This window comes from Hyaena hyaena, unplaced genomic scaffold (genome assembly GCF_003009895.1).
Source record: "Hyaena hyaena isolate Hyena2069 unplaced genomic scaffold, ASM300989v1 scaffold_1441, whole genome shotgun sequence".
NCBI lineage: Eukaryota > Metazoa > Chordata > Mammalia > Carnivora > Hyaenidae > Hyaena > Hyaena hyaena.
The window spans coordinates 62,847-90,634 of record NW_024082076.1 but is presented as its reverse complement, the minus strand read 5'-3'; the positions used below and the strand labels follow the sequence as shown (position 1 = coordinate 90,634).

The 27,788-nt window shown below is 36.4% G+C and overlaps 1 long non-coding RNA gene across 1 annotated transcript in view; it reads left to right on the top strand.

Annotated features, from left to right (window-relative positions):
* Positions 1-26,890, top strand: part of LOC120225608 — a 113,637-nt gene extending 86,747 nt beyond the window's left edge. Inside the window, exon 3 of the long non-coding RNA XR_005526838.1 lies at positions 26,802-26,890. This is a non-coding gene — a long non-coding RNA (uncharacterized LOC120225608). The remainder of the gene's footprint in view (positions 1-26,801) is intronic.
* Positions 26,891-27,788: the final 898 nt, after the last annotated feature.

Here is a 27,788-nt window from a genome sequence, read left to right as displayed (position 1 = left end):
CAGTTCTTATAGGACCTCAGTTAGGTGTGTGCTTATTGAAGGAAGTTATGCCATAGGCTTCTTTGTCTCTGTGGACCCAAAATGTTATGTTCACCCTTTTTGTGCATGTGCTAGCAAATTCAATGTCCCCAAATATAATATGTACATTATTATTTTTAAAAATATACATCATGAAATTCCATACTTCAAAGAAAATTTTCTCTGGAGTCCATTTCCATTTTACCCATCCCTCTATTCTCATTTTCTATACTACCTTGTCATATACCTTAAATTAGCTAGTATCTTTTTATATATTCACATCACATTTTTGCAAGGTAGATAAAAGAAATTGCTCTCAAGTGATGGGATTTTTACTTGCTGTGTTTCAGCTTAAAACATACTTTTCCCCTGCAAAAACTAGTTTTATAAACATTTGCAAAGCTGGCTGCATAAAGGAAATTGCTGACACAACTTAACTGCATCTATAATCGTGCAAATGATATGACTGCATGGGGAGCACGAAGAAGATAGAAGCAAAAATTGGACTATATTTTCACGTTAAGTCTCAGTATGAAAAAGAGACTAATGCCATTTAGTTATAATTTGAAATATTTGGAATGTCTCTAGTTTGTAGACAGTTGGCCAGAGTGCTCCAAATAGAGATATGTATCCTATGGACTAAATGGAGCTGTGTGTTATATGCCAGTAGATTAAAAGTCTCTAGTGATTTGGGAAGAGACAGAACATGCTGTGATCTGGAAAAATTCACCTAACCTTCTATTTCTTTCTTTCTTTCTTTTAATATAAAAGGAATATTATAGTGCCTTTCTCTGTCATGCCAGAGAGCTCATTAAAATGTCTGAAAATTATGTATATTTTTAGACTATTGTATTAAACGAGTATATCTGTTTTGTCAGAACTCTTTTTCTCTGTCTTTAGCATAAAATCTGTGAGCATGAACAATTTCTGAAGCTCCAAATATTTATCTCTGTTTTTGTAGTTTCCTTAAGTTAGGATCATAGTTCATTTGAGTTGCTGTTTAAATTGGATATTTTTGTTTATTAAATACATGGTATAGTGTACAATATTACCCCCAACACCACCACCACAGTATATATGGAAGGCTTTTGTGTTTTGTGAGACCTGTAGTCCTGATTAGACAGAACACTAATTTCAGTTCTGTCCTGCTGTTTCCACATACCACCTGTGTGACTTTGAACAAGTCCTTTACTGCTGCTAAGCCTCAATTTTTAAGTGTCTAAGGTGATGAGGTGAAACCCAAACATCTCTGACCTAACCTAAATTCTAACAGCAATACATCGAGTTTCTAAGATTTTGGTAATACTAGTATAGCTAATACTGAATTTTATTGGGGCCAGGCACTCTTCTAAGTACTTTACCTGCTAAGAACTTTAGTCTTTGTAAAAAACGATGTAATAGACATTGTAAATTTCCACTTCATAGATGAGGAAAGTGAGGCATAAAAAAATTAAAGAGCGATATCTGTACGCTGCACAAGTTGGCAGTGGCAGAGCTGAGATTTGAATGCAGGAATTCAGCTCCTGAGCTCACTTGCTTAATGTCTGTATCAGGTTGCTTTTTTTGTTAGATAGGTACTCTTCTTGTTGAGGTCAGCCCTGGAAAAATCATGAAGTACCATCTTACTTCCTACTCTATGTAATTAAGCACATGACTGACCCACTTCTGAGTACTTTAGACACACGTCAGTGAATTAAAAATTTTTTTCATGTCCTTTTCTGCTCTCCAGGAAAATCAGAAATGGATACCAAAGTCTACCTGTTTTAAAACACCCGGAGTTTTCCTACTCTGTTTTAAATTTCATCTGGATCTTTGGTGCTGCATTAATAAGTCCCTTGAAAACAGAACAGTATGATTTAAAAGATTCGTTTCTTAGAATCATAATTAGAAATAAAGCTAAAAACTTAAGATATTTTAATTTGAAGTGACAATGTCTTTGTAAAAAGCCAAGAAGGAAAGTTTTATTAAAGTGATTTTACTGAACTAAGACCTAGGAGGGGTTATATTTTTTTAAAATTTTGACACACTTTTAGTTTTTGTGCCTTGCAAGCTAATTAAAATACAGCATTAATTTTTTAAAATCTTGCAAAAGTGTTTGATTTACACCATTTTTGTTTTGCCCCATTTGTGGCTAGATAATCCTTTAGAGATAATTTTGAACTATTTGAACAAGCCTACTTTGAGGTCATGTATAAACAACTTATTTATGTGTGATTATACTACACACACTATTTTCTGTTCCTTTGCTCTTTATGTTTCCAGAGATTATAGCAGATGCTTTAGAACTGACAGGTAAAAAAGGTCAGGTTGTTCTTTTCGACCTATTGCCATGAGGAAGAATACCACTGGAAAGCTCTTTGTTATACGGTAGTTCCCCACTTATCCACAGGAGTTATGTGCCAGTAAACCCGGAGGATGCCCATAACTGAGGATAATACTCAACCCTATATTATATACTATATTTTTCCCATACATACATACATACCTATAATAAAATTTTATTTATAAATTAGGCACAGTGGGAGGTTAACAACCACAATAAAATAGAAACAATATACTGTAACAAAAGTTACGTGAATGTGCTCTCTCATTTTTTCAAAATATTTTTTGTGCTGTTCTCACCGTACTTCTTGTGATGATGTGAGAGGATACAATGCCAGGTGATAAGATGAAGTGAGGTGAATGTGGTAGGCATTGTAAAGTAGCGTTGGGCTACTCTTGACTGTCTGACAATAGATCAGAGGATCATCTGCTTCCTCACTGCAGTTGACTGTGGGAAATAAACCTGTGGATAAGGAGGAACTACTGAACTATATTTAGACAGCTGCGTTTATATACACGAAAATAAAATTTTCTTTGGGGCAGTTATGGACAAAGTAATGATGGTATTACTTAAGCTGTGAAAAGTAAAACACTTGATCCACAGTAGAAATAAAAATTTGAAGTGCTTCTTTAGTATCTTGTGCTTAACTTTAATCTTGGCACTATTCACACTTCTCACATTTCCCATTTCCGTGTCTATTCTTCCATTACACTGGGAGCTCCTGAAGGCAGGCATGTGTTTACATATGAGAGTACCTACTGTCCTAAGCACAGAATCTAGGACAACACAATGTACTCATTCAATATTTTTTGAATGAATAAATGAATTTTTGGTTGTTCCAATTAGTAAGTCACATTTTTCTAGGAACAACAATTGTCACACCGAGGTGGGAAGAGCAAAATATCTTCAGTCCGTGTGTGTGTATGTGTGTCGATGCATAACATTGAAAAGAATGATAGGATTGTAAAAGGTGTGCTATAAAATACATAAATGTAATATAATATAATAAAGCTGTAGTGTAGATTTGTCTGGAGACAACATCCATTTAGGTTATAATTTTCTATGAAATCAGAAAATGAAAACATGATTATTATATACATACGTGTGTGTGTGTGTGTGTATATATATATATATATATATTAGTAGTGAAGACTTTGTTTAGTTTTTTTTAATGACTTTTGAGTATTTTTAGCAATTAGAGAAAAATCTGTCTTTGAGGACCAATTGTGTCCTTGGGTGATATAGGTAAGAAATCAATACCAATTAACTCTAAAGATGTAGTTCCAGTGGTTCTGTTGTAGTATAGATGCCCAGGAAGAAAGGCATCCTGGGTTAGTTGAGGGACTGATACTTCACTATCATCTACATCTTAGAATTTCTATGTCATTGATTTAGCATAACTTAGTCTAATTGGACCAAATCTAACTTAGTCATCTTGGATGAACTTTATACTTCCTAGCAGTAAGTCATTTGTTAGAAAGAGAAGGAGCCAAATGGGTAAGGGGTATTGAGGAATCTACTCTTGAAATCATTGTTGCACTGTATGCTAACTAAGTTGGATGTAAATTAAAAAATTAATTTAAAAAAAAACAAAGAGAAGGAGCCATTTAGATAGTTTCTCAATGTACTTAAGATGTACTTAATTTTTGTTTCTTTCAGAGAAGAGGCTTTAAAGATTCATGCCATAAATTTATTACAAACATATCTAATATGCTGAATTCAAGAGTTGGACCTATTTTTCTGAAAAATTGCACCTTTTAAAATGCTCCTCTTCATATCTATTTTGTGGATGAACAAAAAAAATGTCCTTATTCCTTTGAAAGTGGGTGTCTTTTTATAAAGAAAGGTGCAGTAAATCCAGATACCAAGTACACAACCATCATAATTAGGAATGCCACTTGTCTCCCACTGAAAGTGGCAAATTCTTCCCAGGCCCTCCTCCTGGTGGCTGCTACAGACACAGAGGTTGTGAGCCTCTGTGTACTCTGCCCCAATACAAGCAGCACTGGCAGCTCCATGATACGCACCGAGACTGAGGGCAGAAGAAGTGGCACTACTCTATCAAGTCCTCTTTTTTTTTTTTCTCATCATCTTGTTCCCCTGTGTGCAGAAGACATTCCATTTATTTTATACATTTTTATTTAGTTTTTTTTTTTATTTTTTTTATAGAGACAGTCTTTGCCAGTATTAAAATTTCAACAGGACTGACTGCTCTTGTGGAACAAGGACTGGCATGATGATTAATGGGAAACCTAATAAATCTTGACAATTCTCCAACAATTTCATGGCATAGTCAGTAATATGTGCCATCCTTAAAACTTAGTTTGAGATTGTATCTGGTTTTGATAGGTGTCTTTCTCCACAACCAAACAATGATCTCTTTGGAGGCAGGGGCCCCTTTATCTGGGTATCAGTAGTACTTAGCACAGTGCCCCAAACAGTGCCTGATTGAAAGGAGGTAAGATAAGCCAGGGATATAGTTCCTATTGGCAAATTGCTGCAAATTAAACTTAACTTTTGTCTACCACAGTTATCTTTGATTATCTGGTTATTGGTGCTAATTGGTATGCGGGGCTGGTGGTGATGGATGTTGCACTGTCTGATAGAATTTAGGTCCCTCAGGTCATTTTAAGGTGAGGCCCACAAAAATTAAGGAGCTGTTAGCCGGAGCTACTTCAAACCAGTGATTATTGACCAATGATTCTTGGTTACTTCTATGGAAAGGTAATTCAGTTTAAGGGATTTTGCCAAGTAACCTTGCATGTGCTACTCTTCTTTCATCTTAATCAATATTATAATAAATTCTAGCCCATAGATCATAGCTTCAAGTCTACTTGTTTTCATGGAAGTAAATTTTGTAAGTACTCTGCTTAGCTCAATGCTGATAAAATAGCCACTGACAATCCGTGAAATTATATCTCAGCTACCTATCACTTGATTTTTTAAAAGTAAATACGCAGTTTTTAGTAAAGGACAACTTGGATCCCATGCATTTCTTCCTGAGAAAAAGATATTCTTGAAAAAGTGGGTCTAGGAGGATTTCTACCATTAAAACTATTAATAAACATGACCAAAGATCAGAGTATTGGAATGGGACATTCTATGAGCTGATTATTTATCTGTGGTTTCTCAACACCACTCCTGTCATACTTTTCTGTTTGTACTAGCATGACTAAGATTTTGAGTCTACATTTTCCATGTTCCTTTGCCAGCTGGCTTGCTACTATTTTCTATCAAGAAGAGATATTGTTTGAAAATCAGGAAGCTAGAAATTGGGAAAACTTCCTACTTTGGAATTCAATAACACTGCAGTTTTTGGCAATCCCTGGCATTTTCTGGCAATTTCTGCCACAACAGAAGAGGTGAGGTGGTTCTGGACTGCAGTAGCTTGGACAGAGAAAGCACCTTTTCAGCACTTCCTCTCAGTCCAGGTGGCACATATTCGATAGATGTGGACCTGAATGTAACAGTATGTCTGAAGTGGACTAATAGATTTAGGCTAGTGGGTGCCAGCCTAGAAGTGTTAGTGGGTCCTCATTTCGCCTCTCCTTTTTCTTTTGTGCTTCCAACCCTTCCAACTTAACTGATTCCCTCTATTAACTTCCTTCAGTTTAAGATACCTAAAGAGAATTATGGTTTCTTGAGCAGATGCTGTCCTTTTATATTTCTATTCATTGAACAGAAAATGACCAAATTATCAATGTGTACAAAGATGTATGTATAAGCCCAAATGCAATCGTAGTATTTCCTGGTTCTCCCAATGATCATAACCAACTTTTGTCATTGGATTGTGAGCTTTGGGGGATTGGGAATGTACTTTACTTATTTTTGTATTCCCAGAAATTAATTTAGTGGTACAGTGGTACTCTTCTCTCTTTTAATCCATTCTCAGACTATGGCAATCCCTTGTAAAGAAGTAAAACTCTTCTTTACTAAACATTATTCAGTGTCTCCTCATTGTCCTTAGGATAAAATCCAAGTTCCTTAATGTGGCTCACTTGTATCTTTAAGTTTTATCATTGTTTATCTTTCCGACTTCATCTCTTGCCTCTTGATCAGATTCTCCAACCTTTTTGTTTCCCCTGGACTTAACAACTTACAGTCCTGCCCAAGTCCCGCACTGGGCCTCCTTCTGGGTGTTGGCATGTAGATGACCTCTTGTGACCACTCTCTTATGTTGTTTCATTTCTATTTTCCAATGTCTTTCCCTATGTATGTTTTAGTTCTCAGCTATTTAATTATTGTTTTTGCTTCATATTTTCCCAAGTCTTCTAGGCTGACTTAGAAACCTTTCTAAATACTTCTAGTGCACCCTTCCCTACCTTTATCATAGTATTTAACATTGTATGTTGCAATTGCTGGCTTACTCACATCGCAGCATGTTCAATAGGACTTCTTTTATGCAGGGATATCAGCTAAATTTCTAAACTTGAAGAAAATAGGCATACCTGCTTTGTAATCATGACAGAAATCTGTTTCCAACTTTATCATGCTTTCCAGACTTTCCTGTCACTCTCACTCTCATCCCCAGCTAACCATTCAGCAGTCTATATAAAGAAGAGTCTAAAAATTCCAGAGGTATTTGTTGAAACAGAAAAGTCATTGAAAGATAGTATGACGTAGACCCAGAGGAAGTGCTATGGATTTTTATCTCCTATTTGGGAAAGAATAGAAAGGGCAGTCTAGCTCCCTCTAAGCCAATTAGGAGGGTGTGTTTGTTGATTTTATGTGTCAGTTTGGCTGGCCACAGTGCCAGATATGTGTTCAAATGTTATTCTGGATGTTTTTGTGAGTTGTTGGCATTTTGATGAGATTAACTTTTAAATTAGTGGACTTTAAGTAAAGCAGATTGCCCTGTATAATGTGATGGGCCTCACTGAATCAGCTGAAGTCCTGAATAGAAGAAAAGACCGACCTCCCCCAAATAAGAGGAAATTCTGCCATCAGACAGCCTTTAGACTTGAACTGCAGCATCATCTCTCCCGGTCTCTGAGACTAGAGCTAGAACTGCAGCATTGCTGGGTCTCTAGTCTGCTGGTCTACTGTGCAGATTTTAGACTTGGCAGCCTCTGTAATCACATAATTCAATTAGTTAAGATATCTATCTATTATCTATGTATGTATGTATGTATGTATGTATGTATCTATCTGTCTATCATCTTTTTTTTTTTTAAATATTTTTTTAATTATTTATTTCTAGGAGAGAGAGAGAGACAGCATGAGCAGGGGAGGGTCGGAGAGAGAGGGAGTCACAGACTTTGAAACAGGCTCCAGGCTCTGGGCTGGCAGTCAGCACAGAGCCCGACGTGGGGCTCGAACCCACGAACCGTGAGATCATGACCTAAGTGAAAGTTGGACGCTTAACCGACTAAGCCACCCAGACGCCCCTATCTATCATCTTTATTTCCTGTTGGTTCTGGAGAACCCTGACTAATCCAGAGGGCTATCAGGAGTTTAAGTGAATATGTAAATATAGAAGATTGACGTTTCATTCATTGTCTAAATATTTGCTGAGTTCTACATGTAAACTCACCCCAAAAGCAACAGAGTAGAGCACAGTGAGAGAGTGCTTAGGTGAGGATGTCATATAGTTCTTGGAGATTTGGGCTGTTGATGAACAAAGGACCAATGCCTACTGCTTGCCTGGAGCATTCTGAAGGCAAGGTGTTGGTTGTAGTGCCCACTAAGGAAAGAGAAGGAAGCAGGGAAGCAGTGTTGCAGTGTGAAGTCCTTCCATTTGGTGTGGCAAAGGTGCATGAGGTTCTTATGGCACCGTGAAGATCAAGACTTGAGAGCTGCTTTGAAGGTGTACTGATGGCATAAGGGGATCCAAATAGTAAGAGATGATGTGATGTACTGTCAGGGCACAAATCCTCCTGTGGTCACTTAACCTACACTTGTGCAACTCAGAATGCCTATCACACAGGATGCCTGCCACACAGGAGTAAATCACAATAGTGTCACATAAAACATGTGTTTCCTTTCCACTTTTACTCTCCCAAACTGAATGAGCCAGGAGCACCATGAAGAGAGAGGAAAGAAAAATGCTTTCTACTCCCCTGGTAGCTCCCTAATGCCAAAGTCAGTTTGGTCCCAGCTGTAGGATAGGAGGACATTGCTTTACACTGGATGCCATGAGGTCACCCAACTGTGAAGTTAGGGGGCACAGTCTACCTAAGAATACCTTCACTTTTGGTACCAATTGCGGATTTGAGGGTTTCCCTAAACCGCCCTCAGTTTCAATAATTTGATGGAGGGACTCACAGAAATATCACCGAACGATGTTATAGTCACAGGTAAAGTTTATTCCAGCTAAAGAATACGGATTAGAATCAGCCAAGAGGAAATGTGCATAGGGAAGAGGAACAGAACCAAAAGTGAGGGTTCTGTTGTCCTTTCTCCATGGAATCATGGGCAGTGTTATCTATTTGGCATCAATGTGTAACGCTACATGTGGAGTACATAGTTAACTTGTTCAAAATGTTAACTGGGGTCCCATGGTTCACTGCCTACATGGCTGACCTTTAGTCTCCATCCCCTCTGGAAGCAGAGTGGTTATTTTGTGGCCCAAAGCCCCCATCATAAATCACACTGTTAGGTGGTCTGTTGGCCAAGTCCCCCAAGTAAACAAAGATACTCTTCCTAGAGATCACCTATCAAATGAAGAAAAGGCCAGACCTCTCTTTGGCAAGGTTATATTCTTGGCTTCACAGATGTGGATTTTGATTCACAATTTCTGGTCACTGAATGAGACAAACAGATAGAACACGTTTAAATGAAGGCATCCTTTGAAAGCAGTTTTTACATCTATTGAATTTACACTTAATGATCCAGTTATGCATGCCTATCTTCTCGACTATAAGCGAGCTTTGTGAAAATGGAGATGCTATCTTTCTTGTTCCTACAACCCAGCACAGAGATTATTAGTATAGGCTCTAAAGAAATAATTGTCTAATAAATGAATAAAGATTTATTATAAAACATTAGACCACCGCTATAGAGCTATACTGGTATGATACATGTACTCATGGTGATCATGATAGTTATAAATGGTCAGATCCTCAGTGATAAAGTCATCAATTTCAGTCTAGAATAAAGAGAAATAAGACTTGAGTATTCCAATTATTACCTCATTAACCTTCCAGAAGTAGCAAAAGTATCTAGGAGTTACTAGAGAGAGAGAACAATTGCTTGTTAAGTTTCAAATGCAGACTTTGTTTCTCCCATTTGTTTAAAATAATTTATGACCAGAGCCAAGCAGTTAATAAAATGGGATTCATGTCCTGAAAACTTGAATAGAAGGATTCTTGGGGACTCGTAGGTGGCTCAGTCAGTTAAGCATACAACTTTTGATTTCAGCTCAGGTCATGATCTCACAGTTTATGAGTTCAAGCCCCACCTTGGTCTCTGTGCTGACAGCATTGAGCCTGCTTGGGATTCTCTCTCCCTCTCTTTCTTCCTTCTCCCCCGCCCCCCAACTTGTTCTCTCTCTCTCTCTCTCAACCCGAATAAATAAACTTAAAAAAAAAAAAAAGATGGTTCTTTCCAAATGGCTATAAACCAGTAAATGTGTAGGTGCAGCATGACAAATACATTCTAAAAGTGTATATAGAGTTCCCCATTAGTTTTAATACTGATATACATGACAACTGTTTGTAAAGTTTGAACAAAGGAGATATTCTATGACTATGAATAATGCCTTTTCTTTTAAGAGAACTTTTGATTTTGGAATAGTTTTAAATGTATAGAAAAGTTGTGAAGATTGTACAGAGAGTTCTCATATATACTTCACCCAGTTTCCTTTATTATTAAGATCCTAGATCAATATGGTACATTGTCACAATTAATGAACAAATATTGATATATATTAAATTCCATACTTTATTCAGACTTCCTTGCTTTTTGCTTACTGTCCTTTTGAGAAGCTCCAGGATACCAGATACATTTAATCATCATGTCTCTGTAGGCTCTTGTTTCTGCGTTTTTTCCCTCTTTTTTTTTTTTTTTTGACTTTGATAGTTCTGAAGAGTATGATTCATTTATTTTATAGAATGTCCCTCAGTTGAGATTTGTCTCATGTTTTCTCAGGATTAACAAGGGATATGCACTTTTGGGAGGAAGACCACAGAGCTATATCATATCATATCATATAAAGGGTACATGTTATCAGGATAACTAGTCATTTTTGTTTTTTTTTTTTTTTTTAATGTTTTATTTATTTCTAGGAGAGAGAGAGAGAGACACAGCGTGAGCAGGGGAGGGTCAGAGAGAGAGGGAGTCACAGACTGAAACAGGCTCCAGGCTCTGAGCTGGCAGTCAGCACAGAGCCCGACGCAGGGCTGGAACCCACGAACCGCGAGATCATGACCTAAGCGAGAGTCGGACGCTTAACCGACTAAGCCACCCAGGTGCCCCTAACTAGTCACTTTTGACCTTGAACACCTGGCTGAGTTAGTGCTTGTCAGTTTCTCCAGTGTGAATATACTCTTCTGTCCGCCTGCATTTCCATGCTGTACTTTTTGGAAGAAATTCACCCTGTTATGTGTCTCCTTAAGGAGTAGAGAGTTATCTCTACCTCTTGAGGTTGGAGAATCTATATTCATTCTGTTTGGAGCATCTATATTCATTCTGTTTTGAGTTCACTGAGGCTCTTGGATCTTTGGGCTTCTGCTTTTTATCCATTGTCTCTCAAAGGTATTAGTTCATCTTTTGGATTATTAATTTCCTTATACTTCATTTAAAAAATTTTTTTAACATTTATTCATTTTTGAAAGAGACAGAGAGCTAGTAGGGGAGGGGCAGAGAGAGAGAGGGAGACACAGAATTGGAAGCAGCTCCAGGCTCTGAGCTGTCAGCACTGAGTCTGATGTGGGGCTTGGACTCATGAACTATGAGATCATGACATGAGCTGAAGTCATATGCTTAACTGACTGCGTCACCCAGGTGCCCTTTCTTACACTTACAAATTAGTTTTACACCCTCCTTGGGAAGTCAGAGAGATTTAATGCCATGTGTTATGGCTCTTCAGTTGAGCCCAGAAATGGGGCAAGAGAAAATCCTGCTTGGATTCATTCAGCTTGGACTTGAACATTGTAGCTGCTTTGCTAGGAAGTGAGGGGATGATTCAGGCCAGGCCAAAAGCCAGTTTTAGGTACTCTAGTCTGGCTTCTGATATGGCGGTAGTGAGGACCTTCCACTGAACAATTATCAGAGGGTACAGATTGAAAGTGCAAAGGAGAAAATCTCTGGGAACCCATAAATTAAATCTCATATAATATTGAAATAGAAAACAATGGTGAAAAACAACCAATGTAAAAACTACAGTAAGAAGAAATTTTGTTTCTTTTCTCTCTTTCAATATCAAGTCTTTCCTAAATTATAGCATTTGTTACTTATTGGATACTTATTGTATGGCAGGTATTGTGCTAAACCTTTTACACATATTCTCTCATTTCACTTTTAGAACGCTGTAACATTTTCTAGATAGAATGAAATGAAGACTTAGAGTGATGAACGAACTTGCCCAGAGTTATACTGCTGGGATGCAATGGAACACAGAGAAATTCCAACCTAGTTAGTGGGCCTCCAGGCAGTCTGGATGGCAGAGAAGTGGGCAGTGCATAGTGGTCTTACAGATGTTCGTCACCTTTTGTGGTTTTCATCTTTGTCCTGGTGTACAAACCTACCTAGAATGGCTGAAGATAATTTATAGTAAGGTAAAGTTAAGATAACCATGGTACATCATAAACTTATGATAATTAAATAAATTAATCCAAGAGAAATCTTCATTTATTTCTGGTTCATAGTAAGAGCTTAATACCAGTTAGCTATTACAACTATTATTATTGACATTATTATTACTATTCAAGTTGGCCATTCCTTTTATAAAAATTCTAACCATGGTATATTGAATGGAATATAGGTAAAGACCATTCAGAAAGATTGAATGACATTCAGCCATGGATATAAGTAAGTTTTAGATATTCTAATCCTAATAAAGGACATAACCTTGACCTATATGTTCCCTCCCTGCTCATTCCTAACCTGTCCTTGCCTCTATCTCTCCCCTCCTTATTCAAGCAGTAAGAGCCCAGAAAGTGGCAGGTCCCAAGATAGGAACAGAGTCAAAGCTCAAAACCAGAAGGCAGGACTGTGTGAAGGGGGGCTCTTATTGCTTGAATGAACTTGGAGACTCAGTCCTGACCCATTTAGCCCATCAGTTTGTATTGGCTCTTGCCTTGGCCTTCTTCCATTGAGTTTTATTCCTATGCATTCAGTGCCCTTACAAATTGTTCTTTTCCTCTGCAATCCTTATACTGGCTCAGAACGGATCCATCAGTCTGTCCCCAGATATGTACTATACAACTACACTTTGACAGCAGCCTCTAGACTCTGAGACTTCTGCTAAGCACTTCAGAGGGTCCCCCCTATTTTACCAAGTAATTAAGCCAATTTGAGGGGAAAAATGAAGTTTTTGCAAGGAATCTTGTTTAGAGTTTAGAGCTACACTAGCCCACTGGGTGATCTCTACATGTCTAGAAAGTTATCTAGGAACATAGACCTTGGACCTTCAATAGGCTTGTCAAATTTAGCAAATAAAAATACAACCATCACAATTAAACCTGAATTTTAAGTAAGTGAGATTTTTTAAAGTATAAAATATGTCCCAAATATTTCCCAAGACATGCAATACTGCTTGAGACATAAGAAATTGTTTGCCAATTACCTGAAATTCAGTTTTAACTGGAGTCTCATATATTATCTGGCAACCTCACTACAGAGTGGCATCACCTGTCCATTTATCATTAGAGACCATCATTTAGGTCTCTGTTACCTGACAGCAGTTTAGAAATACTCATTTGTCCTTTAATATTCTTGTCTTGATCTTGACTTTCTATCTCCTTAGGGTAAACTATCCTAGGGTGACCTTACATGTTGTGTTGTGTGGGAAAGTCTCACTTTATTTCTGTTGTCTTGATATAATTGCTAACAATCTTCTTTCATTTTTAGCATTGTTTTGGTTTGAATGATAAATTATATGGTCACTGACAACTCATTCTGCCCTTGATTTTCTGTTTACCATGTTAGTAAGTAGAATTTCAGCCTTTTTTCCCCCTCAAAGCTGTAATCTAATCTCTTGAAATTGCCACCATTTTGATTAACCCTTACTTTACTTCCACAAGGTCACACCATGCTGCTTAAACTAACATAGACAAGTAAGTGACTTCTGAACAACCATTATTACAGTTATCTTCTGTACTTGTTACCATGTGTACAGAGAATGGGAAAACCAAGCAAATATTTGATAAATTTGGTAAATATGATTGGTTAACACAGATAAGTCAGATGAAGAATATGCAAGTGCCATTTGCTTGAAATTATTTAGGTAATTTACAAGTTACTTTGTAAATACATGACAATGATGTCTGTATATGATTTATAGCAAACATTGATTAAGCATTTTTAGAGTGTGCAGAAGTAAAATAATTTTCTTTATATTGCCTCAGGTTACTATTTCCATTTCACTGTATCTACTAAACACAATTCTTGTATCAAGCAATAAAATAGTCAGAGAATAAAGTTACAATTTTATTTCCGTGAAATGTCAAATAATTTGAATGATTTATTTTCCTCCTTGATTTATCCATTTATGTTTTGTATTCAGGTGTATGTATGTTTGAAAGGAGTCTTATAGACTTTTATGCACACTCATAACAATGTGCTGCTCAGTCAGAATCATCCTTATCTTTCATAAGTGTCATATAAATAGTCAGAGCCTGTCAGAAACCAAAATAACTGCCTTTATCTTTTTAATAAAATAATGTACCACAAATGCTGCTATTAGTTAACCTGATTTTTTTAATATGTTGGTTTCATATGAGCCAAAATATGTGGTGTTCAAAGAGAAAGGAAAAGACCATCTTTCAATAATAATTCATATTATAAGAATATTTATTTCTAAATGTGTCTTTTACTTAAACATTAAAAAGTTATTTAGAACTTAGTAGGAGAGGGGCGCCTGGGTGACTCAGTTGGTTGAGCGTCAGATTCGGCTCAGGTCATGATCTCACAGTTTGTGGGTTTTGAGCCCCGTGTCGGGCTCTGTGCTGACAGCTAGCTCAGAGCCTGGAGCCTGCTTCGGATTCTGTGTCTCCCTCTCTCTCTGACCCTGCCCTGCTCATGCTGTCTCTCTCTCTCCCTCTCTCTCTCTTAGAAATAAAGTAAAAAAAAATTTAAAAAAATTTAAAAAAGGTAAGAACTTAGTAGGAGAAAAAATATGTCATTATACTTCCTTTATGTTAACTCATCCAATATAAATAAACAAAATGCTTTGTTATATCTTAGCAACCATGATTGGATTCTATTTTTGGAAGGTAAAATTATAGCTGTCTTATTAAATCTAAATCAGAGTTTCTTTTGGGAAGCTTAATTTGAAATATCACTACTAATTCAATCAGTATTTTAATGACCTCTAAGGAAAACTGTGAATGTATTATGAATATTTAGAAATAATGTAGATATTTCAAGAATAAAAATGGAAATAACAAGAAAAAAGTGTAATGTCATAGTTACTTCATTAGTATGAAGAAAGCATCAGTAAGGAAATTCCAGGTAAACTTAAAATACACATTAAAATCACCCTGACTGTAGTGTGGAGAATGGATAGGAAGGATTCAAAGGTAAGAGCATATAGATCAAATTATAAACATTAAATTTGTACAGTATGTTAGTGTATCAATTATACTTGATAAAACTGCTTAAAATATTTAAAAAGAAGATTATCATAGTAATTCTAGTGAGACATGATTTTGTCTTGAGCTAGAATGATTGTGGAAATGAAGATAGAGAATAATTGGATTAGAGAAATATCTTTGAGATAGAATTTATAGCAGTTGTTGAGTGTGGTGTAAGGTGGGAAAATGAAGGGAATGCTGAAGAATCAAGAATGCCTTCTAGGTTTCTGGAATAAGCAACAGAGGAATACTGATACCATTTGTGTAAAGGGGAGCCTAGATCAGGAGTACATTTCTGGGGGAAGGAATCAAGAGTTTGCTTTTGGACATGGTAGATTTGCCATGTTTTTGATGTAGCTAACAGACTTATTGGTTGGCCTCAAGATACAAATTTGGAAACCATTAACATATTCATGGTCTTTTGCAACATAGAAATTAATGAGATCACCCCAGGAGGGCATACAAAGAGAGGAAAGAAGAGAGCCAAAGACAAATTCTGAGGAGGCTTTTTTTGCATGTTATGAACAGAGAGCTGAACAAAAGGAAAAAAAAAGTCAGGTCGTTTGGGGAAACCCTGGGGAGTATGGTGAGAAGAAAAGAGTCAAGAAGTTGGAGAGTTAAAATCTAGAAATCCATCTGGGAGGTCTAAGGTAAGGATGGGATATTGACTCCATTGGATTCAGCAATTTGTAGAGATTGATAAATTTACCAATACCAGATCTGGTGGACAGGTTTGGTTAGAAGCCAGATTGGAGAGGCTAGAGGATGGATTGAGGAGAGGGAAAAGGCACTGTGAATGTATAAAACATGGTAAGTGCTGTGGTGACTGTGCAGCGGAAGTGTAGAGAAGGTCTGACAATTCATGGAAGGCTGCATGGCAGAGAAGGTGACAGAAATGTTCTGTGTGAATAGAACACGACTGCTTTATGTTCTGAAATGTATTCATTTAAAACTCATTTCTATGGAGTTCCAAAATATGTTATACATTCCTATGCCTTCTTACTCTTAGGATACAGAATGTAATGGAACTTTTTTTTGAGTTTATTACTTTTGAGAGGGAGAGAGACTGCATGAACAAGGGAGGGGCAGAGGGAGACGGAGAGAGAGAATCCCAAGCAGGCTCTGCACTGCCAGCGAAGATAACGATACAGGCCTCAAACTCACAAATGATGAGATCATGACCTTAGCTGAAACCAAGAGTCAGTTGCTTAACGAGCCACTCAGGCACCCCAAATAATGCAACTTTTGATCACAATGACCACTTCCTTATATTTCATTGACATGTTTGGGTTCTTAAGAGGTAATGAAGGACACCTAACTCTTTTAAATAGCCTCAGATGTTTATGCTTTTGGTTTTCTGTGTGTGTGTGTGTATGACAGAGGTGAGAAGGGAATGCAAACTAGGATTGAAATCCAGATTTGTTAGCCCCCCAAACCCATGCTCTTTTCCTAACTAGTAATCAGATTCATTCAATCAATAAATATTTTTGATTACCTTCTTAAATAAAATGATCACGACAGCTAACCTCTATAAAGTGCTTATGTATGTAGACAGGTAAAGGTTTAAGTACTTTACATATATTTCCTCATTTAATCCTCACAACAATCATATGAAATTCCATTGTATGAAAGGACAAACTGAGCCCTGGAATGTTTATATAAAATGTTTATAGGTTCCACTTCTAGGGAGTGGTAAGATGAAGTTTTCGACCAGATAATTTGGCTCTAGGGCTATTGACTGACTGCTCTAGAATATTTCTGAAAAGGAAAATGTGACAGGGAGAGGGAAAAGGAAACAGAAAGAAAGTTATTTCTGGAGTTTTATAAACTGGGAGATGTAAGCAAAGAGGGTGTAGGGAGAGACAAGTGCCATTTCATCACTGGGTGTTTAAGCCCTGTTCAGAAGTTTGGATTTTAATCCAAGCAATGGCAGTGCCTTGATGAGTTCTGTATAGTCAGTGATGAGATTTGCGTGTAATCTGTAGTCAGCAGAGAGCATAAAAAGTGAGCAGGCTCTGTGGAAGTATAATGGGCAAAAGCTTTGTAACAACTATTATAGACGCAGAGGCTTCTCTTGAGCTCATCTTGCTCCTTAGACTCTCTCACTGCACAGTGTCTTGGTTAAAATGATAATTATGATTCTGGCTATAGCAAGTAAAGCTACAAACTCAAAAGCAGTTCATAATAATACTCAGGAACGCTAAGGGAGAAAAGTGAAAGAAATCCCCACACAGTCAGCTAAAGTCATATTTTACAGAGTTAAAAAGAATTCCTATGGGGTTCTAAATAAATGTTTTATGAATGTGTTCAAATGCAACTTCTTTGATGAAAGCTTAACTCCCCATTCAGCACTAGCTGCTACATCCTCTATTTTCTCGTAACAATCTGTTTGACCTCTATTTAACCTGTTATTATCCTATATTATCATCATCGATCTGTTTACGTTTATGTTACAATTTGTTTCATTTTGGTTCAGTGAAGATTTATGTCACCATTTCAGTGAAGCCTTCACTGTGCCAAACATCCTCATATCATATGCTAAGTGACATAGAGGCTTGTAATAAGCATTGGGTTATTGTAAAGGAGAGACTCAAATCTTTTACATTTGTTATCTTATAAGACCCAACAAGAATATATGTGAAACTAAACTCTTTATTAACTTTACTTGATGCACACTAAAAAAATATATATATATATGTGTGTGTGTGTGTGTATATATTGTGTGTATATATGTGTGATATATATATTATGTATATTATATATATCACACATATATAATGTAGTGTTTTAACTTTCTCTTTTAAAAATTATTTTTAATTTTTTAATGTTTATTTATTTCTGAGAGAGAGAGACAGAGAGAGAGAGAGAGACAGAGTGTGAGCAGAGGAGGGCAGGGTGAGGGGGCCCTCCCAAAATATTGTTATTTTTTAAAAAAAAAACCTATACTTTTTACAGTTTACATTCACCTCTCAGAACACTGAATGGTACCAGTTAATGATGATATATAAAAAGCCCACCAGCTGCTTGAAACGGCTGCAAATTTTTACCATGTTCTGGTATTAAAGTGGTTGGAACTCTTTGGAAAAAAAATGGCATAACATTAACTACCAAGATTTCAAATTCCCAGATTAGAAACAAGCTTTTTAAGTCAGGAGAAAATTCAGTAAAAATTGAAGGATAAAAAGAAATGTTAATAGGAAAACAAACACAAAAATATAAAAAATAGGATTTTTTTACAAGTTGGGTTAAAAAAAAATGTAACTAACCCCTCCCCACTCCCATTATTTCTCTTAGAAAAGTCACCTGATCCTGAACACAGGGTCTCACACACAAAGACAAATAGCTTGATTTGCAGATCAGCCTCTGGGATCTTATACTGGCCTCAGTTAGAAGTTTAAAAAATAAATAAAAGAAAAAAAATGAAGTTAGGTAGTTAGAGATCCATAAATACTGGTATCCAAACGAATGAAAACACCCTGGCTTTGGTATGGCTACAGCCATCTGGAAATTGTTCAAGAAGATGCTGGACTCAGGTGGTGGGGAAGGCAACACAAGGCTCTAAGCAGAAGTTAAAAGGAGGACAAGTTTTAACATATTTTATCAGAGAGATACAGCTCTCAGTAAACTCATTGCCAAGTAAGCCCTTCTACTGTTACAAAATTGTCAGGGAAGAAAAACGTGTCTGTAGTGTTGATTGTCTTCTACTGGAAGATGTAACTATATCTCTGAATGTAGGCTAGGTGGAAGTTAGGACTATGATTATAATTCTTGGGTAAGAAGGGGCTTGTCTACTTAACAAAATTAAACTGAAACATATTGAGTCCTTAGCTGCAAGTCTTGGCATTTCTTTTCAATTGGTTGAGTGTCTGGCTCTTCATTTTGGCTCAGGTCATGAGTTCGAGCCCCGCATCGGGCTCTGTGCTGACAGAGCAGAGCCTGCTTATGATTCTCTCTCTCTCCCACTCTCTCTGCTCCTCCCCTGCTTGCTTTCTTTCTCTCTCTCTCTCTCTCAAATCAGTAAATAAACTTTAAAAATTAAAAAAATAGAGGATAATATTTACAGAATAAATTTAAGAATGGATTACTGACCAGTCTCCCAGTGGTTCTCAAGAATGATTCATCCGCTGTGAAAAAAAAGTATTTCTGAAGACATAGAATCAACTTCAGATGTTGCAGAGCAATTATGCTGTTGCCACATTTATTCAGAAAAAATTGTACCTAGACAATATTTATCACAAAAATTTCATTTTTGCTTTGAATACGTAATTGTATATGCTTTTTGCTTTTTGTTTTCTGCTTTTTAATGTAGTGACAAGCACTCTTCTTTGATTAAAGGTTAGGTGTTAAAAAAACCAATTGGACAGAGACATAAGCTATGTGGTAAAAATTTTAATTTTTAAATATCAGTCATATTCAATTTTCTCATAAAGCTATGATTTGTGTGTAAAGTACATATGAGCCATCTTTTTTTAGAACTTTGTTTTAGATCCTGGGTAGGGGAGTTTTTATTTTTTTATTTTAGGAAGAATTCTTGATATTAGAATTTTGGACTCTTATTTAGTCTACATGGTTTTAAATTATAGATGTTAATGACATAACAGGTTATTTTACATAATTATTATATTATAGAAGTGACTTTAAAATTATACCTTGAGTGCACAATTTTTACATAAGTGAATAAACTTTACTAGTAACTGGAGCTTAACCTTTAAATTCCCCAAGTTATAAATTTTGAACAATACAGAGGGAAATAAACTTACATTAAAATCATTTGTTTTTTTCATTTTTACATAGTGGCCTTGAATATAATGGCTTTAGAAATGATTTAGGAACATTCTTATAAGCATTTACTATTATATTGGGTTATAGTACTCCACAGATTCATAGTATCTTTTTCAACTTTTCAGTCTCTCTTTTTGCTGAAGTATCGTGGGTTGTCCATATTGCATTGTATCATTATATATTCCTCTAGAACAATACCACTCCCTTTCTTTTTTTTCTTCCAAGATTTTATTTAAATTCAATAAAATTTAAATAAAATTTACATCCCAGTTAGTTAATATATAGTGTAGTATTGGTCTCAGTAGTAGAATTTAGTGATTCATCACAGGTAATACTCAGTGCTCATCACAAGTGCCCTCCTTAATGCTCATCACCCAAGTAGCCCATCCCCCACCCACCTCCCCTCCAGCAACCCTCAGTTTGTTTGCCCTTTCTTTCTTTGTGTGTGTGTGTGTATGTGTGTGTGTGTGTGTTATAAATCTTTTACTACATATTGTCTCAAGAATAATATACATAAAGCCTAATTTATAATTTTAATCTCTATCTATAAATTACCATGTTATTTAATTCTTGATTAGCACTTAATTTTTGACATAAAAATGCTTTTTATATCCTCTTAAATAACTTTTGAAAAGATTGCTTATATTTGAAAGAAGAGTTAAGTTCTTAGTAATCATAACTGTTTGTTGCAGTATTTTGACATAATTACCTGTAAATTTTTTTTTCTTTAGGTACTTACTATAACTTATGTGACTTTATTTTTTATTATTATTATTTTGTTTAATTTACATCCCAGTTAGTTAGCATGTAGTGCAATAATGATTTCAGGAGTAGATTCCAGTGATTCATCCCGTATATATAACACCCAGTGCTCATCCTAACAGTATCCTTCCCAATGCCCCTCACCCATTTAGCCCACCCCCCCCCCAAACTCTCCAGCAGCCCTCATTTTGTTCTCTGTAGTTAAGAATCTATTATGTTTTGTCTCCCTCCTTTCTTTAATATTATTTTTTGCTTCCCTTCCCTTTTGTTCATCTGTTTTGTATATTAAATTCTTCATATTAGTGAAGTCATTTGGTATTTGTGTTTCTCGACTGATGAATTTCGCTTAGCATAATATCCTCTAGTTCCATCCATGTAGTTGCAAATGGAAAGGTTTCATTTGTTTTGATTGCCAAGTAATACTCCATTGTATGTATGTATACACACACATATATAGTGTGTATATATGTATATATATGTAAAGTATATATATATTTATATACATATAAAGTATATGTATATATATATATACTTTATCCATTCATCTGTCAACAGACATTTGGGCTCTTTCCATACTTTGGCTATTGTCAACAGTGCTGCTATACACATTGGGGTGCATGTGCCCCTTTGAAACAGCACACCTGTATCCCTTGGATAAATACCTAGTTGTGCAATTGCTGGGTCATAGGGTAGTTCTATTTTTGTTTTTTTGAGGAACCTCCATACTGTTTTCCAATGTCTGCACCAGTTTGCGATCCTACCAGCAGTGCAAAAGACATCCTCTTTCTCTGCATCCCACCAACATCTGTTGTTGCTTGAGTTGTTAATATTAGCCATTCTGGCTGGTGTGAGGTGATATCTCATGGTGGTTTTGACTTGTAATTCCCCGATGGTGAGTGATGTTGAGCATTTTTTCATTGTTGGTTGGCTATCTGGATGTCTTCTTTGGAGAAGTGTCTATTCATGTATTTTGCCCATTTCTTCTCTGGATTATTTGCTTTTTGGCTGTTGAGTTTGATAAGTTCCTTATAGATTTTGGATACTAACCCTTTATCTGATATAATATTTGCAAATATTTTATACCATTTCATTGGTTGCCTTTTAGTTTTGCTGATTGTTTCCTTCTCTGTGCAGAAGATTTTTATTTTGATGAGATCCCAACAGTTCACTTTTGCTTTGGTTTCCCTTGCCTCCGGAGACGTGTTGAGTAAGAAGTTGCTGTGGCCAAGGTCAAAGAGATTTCTGCCTTCTTTCTCCTCTAGGATTTTGATGGCTTCCTGACGTTTAGGTCTTTCATCCATTAAGAGTTTATTTTTGTGATGGTGTAAGGAAGTGGTCCAGATTCACTTTTCTGCACATTGCTGTCCAGTTTTCCCAGCACCATTTGCTGAAGAGATTGTCTTTATTCCATTGGATATTCTTTCCTGCTTTGTCAAAGATTACTTGACCATATGTTTGTGGGCCCATTACTGGGTTATCTATCCGATTCCATTGTTCTGAGTGTCTGTTTTTGTGCTATTGCCCTTCCCTTTCTATCTTAATCTCCTATATTCACTAAAGTCTAGATATTGGAGAAATAATAGTGTGGGAATTTTGTCTTAGAAAAGTGCTAATGAACATGGGACTTCTGTCACTTTAGGATTTTGTATATTTAGTGTTTCTACATTCCTTTTTCCACTATGTTCTAGAGATTTTGGATCAGTTTTCTGATAATAAGGGATAATTAGGATATTATTAAATAGTTAATAATAATTAGATAGCTAAACTTGCTGTAAGAACTGTTCTACCCTTCGAATTTAAAAGGCAAGTTACATTTGTGGCTTTATGAGACTTTAGTTTTTGCTTCAACATTTCTAGGATATTGATTAGATGCTTGAAAAAGACTAGGAAAAATAATAAAGGTTTGGCAAATTGCTATGTGCAGTTTCATAAGCAATGAACAAAAAACATAGGCATTTTCACCCATCTTTGGGCAGATGGTGAATGGCAACAGCAGAGATTTCAAATATAGATGTAGCACATATATATTGCAAACAGCTGTAATAGCTAAAATACATGCCAGAAGACTTAATCATTCTGGATTTTTTTCCAATACATGCTAGAGTTCAAAAATAGACTTCTCTTTCCTACAATTGCTATAGAATTCTTTGAAATAGGCAAGTGCATCTATGATATAGGAACTTTGCTGTGTGCTGATTAGGCTGCATTTTCAAGGCTCTTGACAATTGGTTGATTAGTAAAATTCTCATTAGTTATGATTTCGTGTGCATGACTCATGACCGATGTGACTTCTTATTTTTGCTACTGGATTGGCTGAATCAACTGGTTTTTTTTTATGTGTAGACCTTGCCAATACCAAATATCTGGATGAAAAGTAAAAAGCTGAATTAACTGCAGAAACTGAAGTAGCAAACATATTTGTAGATCTGTCATTAAGTAGAAAGGATAGCCAATATTTTAGGAATATATCTTTTATTTTCCACTGATGGAGTTCTTCAGTTATAATTTGAGGTTTAAAAAAAATTCTGAGTTGAAAGAATACTGTTTTGTTTGGAATGAAGGAAATAACAAAGAGTTTCTTAGCAGAGATGGGATTTTGGGGAAAAATGACCAAGCCGGTCACCATTAAAATTCCTAGACTTCAGATATTGTTTGCTTTCCTGTAGTGTCCCTGTAACTCTGAATAGAGGGGGATTACTACTTGATCAACTGATTTCCATTTGACAGTAGAGTGACGACGGAAGGCAAATGGATTGGACTCCATGGATGTGGGTTTGACATGTGTGACCTGTGTGAACTTCACCAAGTATCCTCATCAGTAAATTGGAAATGATGATAGTATTATCTAACTAAGGAAGGATTATAAGAAACAATGTCAAATGAACTCTGTAAACTCTAACATGATATTCACATGCTAGCTCATAGATTGCTTACATGATGTGAGTCACCATTGTTTCCCATTTCTCCCAGTGTGCTGATACTTCAAGTAGATAACAACTCTGGCTATACAGCAGTGGCAATCTCTTTTATTACTGTTGCAGTTTTTTTTCTTATTATTCTCATTCCGTGACTATTACTTTCCCCTACCCATTCTTCTTTCCTATTTTACATCCTCTCTCTGTACCCCAGACATTGAATGGTCAAGTACCATTTTTATCATCTCAACAACATGGAGACTTTAGGAAATGTTTTTGTATCTCTTCATCATCGAGAAGTTAGGGACTCATTTCAGAGTAGATATAAAGATAAAGGGACAAAGATTGGTAAGAATATATTCTCAATATTCTACACCCAGCATTTGAGGCCTATATTCCATGTGTCCTACTGATACAAAGTGAATTTCCTAAGGTAATTATTATTATTATTATTATTTTTATTAAAAAGTTTTTTTCTTTCACAGTTTATTGTCAAGTAGGTTTCCATATAACACCCAGTGCTTATCCCAACAAGTGCCCTCCTCCATGCCCATCACCCCCACCCCCATCAGCCCTCAGTTTGTTTTCACTATTCAAGAGTCTCTCATGGTTTGCCTCCCTCCCTCTCCCCAGCTATTTTTCCCCTTCTCCTCCCCCATGGTCCTCTGTTAAGTTTCTCCTCCACTTATAAGTGAAAACATATGGTATCTGTCCTTCTCTGCCTGACTTATTTCACTCAGCATAACACCCCTGAGTTCCATCCACATTGCTACACATGGCCAGATTTCATTCTTTCTCATTGCCATGCAGTATTCCACTGTATAGATAAACCACATCTTCTTGATCCATTCATCCGTTGATGGATACTTAGGCTCATTCCATGTTTTGGCTATTGTTGGGAGTGCTGCTATGAGCATTGGGGTACATGTGCCCCTATGCATCAACACTCCTGTGTCCTTTGGGTAACTTCCTAGCAGTGCTACTGCTGGGTCATAGGGGACTTCTACTGTTAAATTTTTGAGGAACCTCCAACCTGTTTTCCAGAGGAGCTGCATGAGGTAATTCTTATTTAAACAACACAGCTTTCCTGTGTAATAGTACTTCAGACTGACAAATGACTTAATAATACAACAGGACAGAATTAAAGGGAAAGTGCAGAAAACAATTGAAATTATTAAAAATATATTGGGATTTTAAACCCATAATATAGTATGTGTGTTATTTAACTATATTTTAGAATTTCATGCTGTAAACATAGCATTGGGGTGGAACTTGAATCCTATTTGGTTTTATAAAAAATACACTTGAAAAAGAAATAAAATCCTACCACATTTACTTACTTGAAGCATCTTACTTAGATTCCAAATAAATACAGTAATATTACAGTAAATATAGCTAAGCATGACAATTTATTTTGAAATAAAAACATTAAGCTTGCTTGGTATGAGTGAGTGTGGTGAAATGTAGTATTTGAGGTATCCTGAAGAAATGGACCGAAAGACATAATTATTAAGGCAAAGATCATGACCCTAGAGTTGGCTCAGATGGCTTTTTGAGTCTGAAAGTGAGACAAGATGCTGGGTAATCCCTTTCTGTGGATTATGGTCCATACCCTCAATCTTTTTGAAGCACACTTCAGTCCTCCTTGGAAAATATGATAACTGTAGTGCATCCCTCCCTCGTTTCTGTTATGTTCCTACTCTTGTCTTTGATGGCACAGCAAAGATCCCCTGAGTCCTATTCCTTTGGAGCTGTCACATGCTCTCTCATTTCTTTCAAAAGGTTTTATTAACTTAATTTTTCCTCATTATCTAAGAGTTTCCAATATCTATTTATTATATTTGGATTGCTTTATTTAATATTTTTAACTGGAAAAGTGCATAAACTCAAGAGTACAACATAATAAACCATCATAGGCCAATGCATATATGGTAAATAGATTAAGAAAGAATTGTCTGGATGTTTGTGTACTCCTTTTATGCGGGTCACTATATTCAACTGGGTAGTGTTTTTCTCTTTCCTTCAGTGTTACTTGAAATAGAAAGGATTGCCATCTTGTGAAAAAGCAGTATGAGCTAATGTGGTTTTCTGTTTTGCTGATTTTATTCTCTTATTTATCCTCAGCATATTAACAAATTCAACCATTGCAAATAAGCATTAAATCAGAAAGAAAAACAGTACTATGTTCTAAAGCATAAGATTCTCCAAGCTAAATGGGACTGGTTGTATAGGAGTTTCATGCATTATTTAAAGAAGTTTGAAATATTTAATTTGATAATTCACTTATCAACAGTTTTCCCATTTAATCACTGCAGAAGATGAGATACAAATCCTCACTGGGTAGGGTGAGGAGGCAAGAAATTAGATATGGTTGAGGGTTCTAAGAAGATCTGAGCCCTGGTACTCCCTCCCTTCCTGGTAAACTCATGAGAAGGGGAGAAAAAGATGACCCCAGCTACATCTGTGGATACACTAACAATAATGAATTTCCATTCCAGTTTCCATTTAGAAACCTAGAGTCATTATATGTGAGAAAGGGGGTAGAGTTGTCTAAAGACGACTCAGGCACCCTGTCATATCCTGTGACCTCAAACAATCATGGGAGAATACCTAAATATGCATGTGCTCCTGGAAAGGTGCCATAGAGTGAGAGACAGTAGACCTGAAGAGGATGCAGGGCTGTCCTGGGGTCTTGGTGGTTGATGGTCACATGGACCTTATGGCCAGCCAGGGAGTACATGGGGATGAAGTTGTCTCAGTGGATGCCAATTTAGGGGAGGGTGATGACAACAGAAGACATCCAGATGGGATAATGTTTATGTTTCAGTGGATGCTCTGCAGATAGGCAATGGTGGGGATGAGACTGCCCCTATTGTTATTTATTCATCTGAAAAACATTTTGTTTAGTGCCTACTATGTTCTTGGTACTGTTCTAGGCACTGTCAGAAAGTGCCTGGATGTATGTAAGCCTTCTGATGCCATCCATTCCAGAGAGAAAAAATTAATTTTCTGTCATACAGCATACTATATATTACACATATTTATTTCATATTATCTGTGTCCCTTCCACTAGAGTATGTATGTACTCCAGGAGAGTGGGAATTTTTAACCATTCTTATTATTTATAACAAAATCTAGCACATAGCAATTGCCCAATAAATACTTAATGATGTAAATGACTCAAGAATAATGAGATTATACAAACAGAAACATGAATTATAGAAAAATTAAATTCTCTCTCTCTTTTTTTTTTTTTTTACATCTGAGTTGATGGCTGGAAAATTACTGTCTCCTATAGAGTGATGCTGGGAGCCACACCGGCCTTGCTGGATGACAGTCACAGCGAGGAAATGGCAGCGTTTGCACAACTCCTGCCATGAGAAACAAAAAACTGGTATCTCCTTCTGCCACTAATGGCTCGTGTTGGAAATGAGCCTGCTGGTATGGACCAGGCCTCACAATATTCCAAATCAGACCAATACTCCACACACAGATACCTCATAAGGAAAAGCATATTCCTGCCTCTTCAAAAGAGATTTTAGATGAAAGCACTGTGGATGATTGTCAAAAGTCTCTTCCTATGGGCCTTGTAGATCCAAGACTTAGATAACAAAGGGGGTTAAGAACACAAGGTTACAATTGAGTCTGGCCCTGAGACAATGGGTCTAGTTTAGAGTTTAGGAACAGATAAGGGTGGAACTTAAGTTAATACTTATACCTTTTCTAACTGGTGATGTATGGCAGTCCCTTCCCTAAGGTCTACTTTCCACAAACACCCTCCCTTACACTGGTGGCTGGGATGAGGATAGATAAGAGTAGCTAAAACATAAACCCAAAAACAAAGGCTGACACATTTAGGACCTCCATGGTGTTTACACATTCAGCATCAAGTCAAAAAAGTTTCCACAAACAACTTATTACTCAGCTCAAAAACATTTGTCCTCTTGTGAGCCAGACAGAATGACTCCTAGCCTATCTATATAGGTAACCTGTGACCTAATCTTAGCGTTATTAACTTAGCACAAATATGTATGTTATCCTGTTTTTCACTAAAAACATCCTGTTATTTCCGTAGTTGTATGATTTACTCTACCTCACTATGATTGGGGTAATTCTGCAAGAATACTTCTGTAAAACCTGTTTTTGTACACTTTTCAAAACACCTTATCACAAAGAGTTTTCCATTGTAAAAAGTCCTTTTTGTGATCTCATGTTGTCATTGGACCTTTAAATAAAGACACCAAAACCAACAGG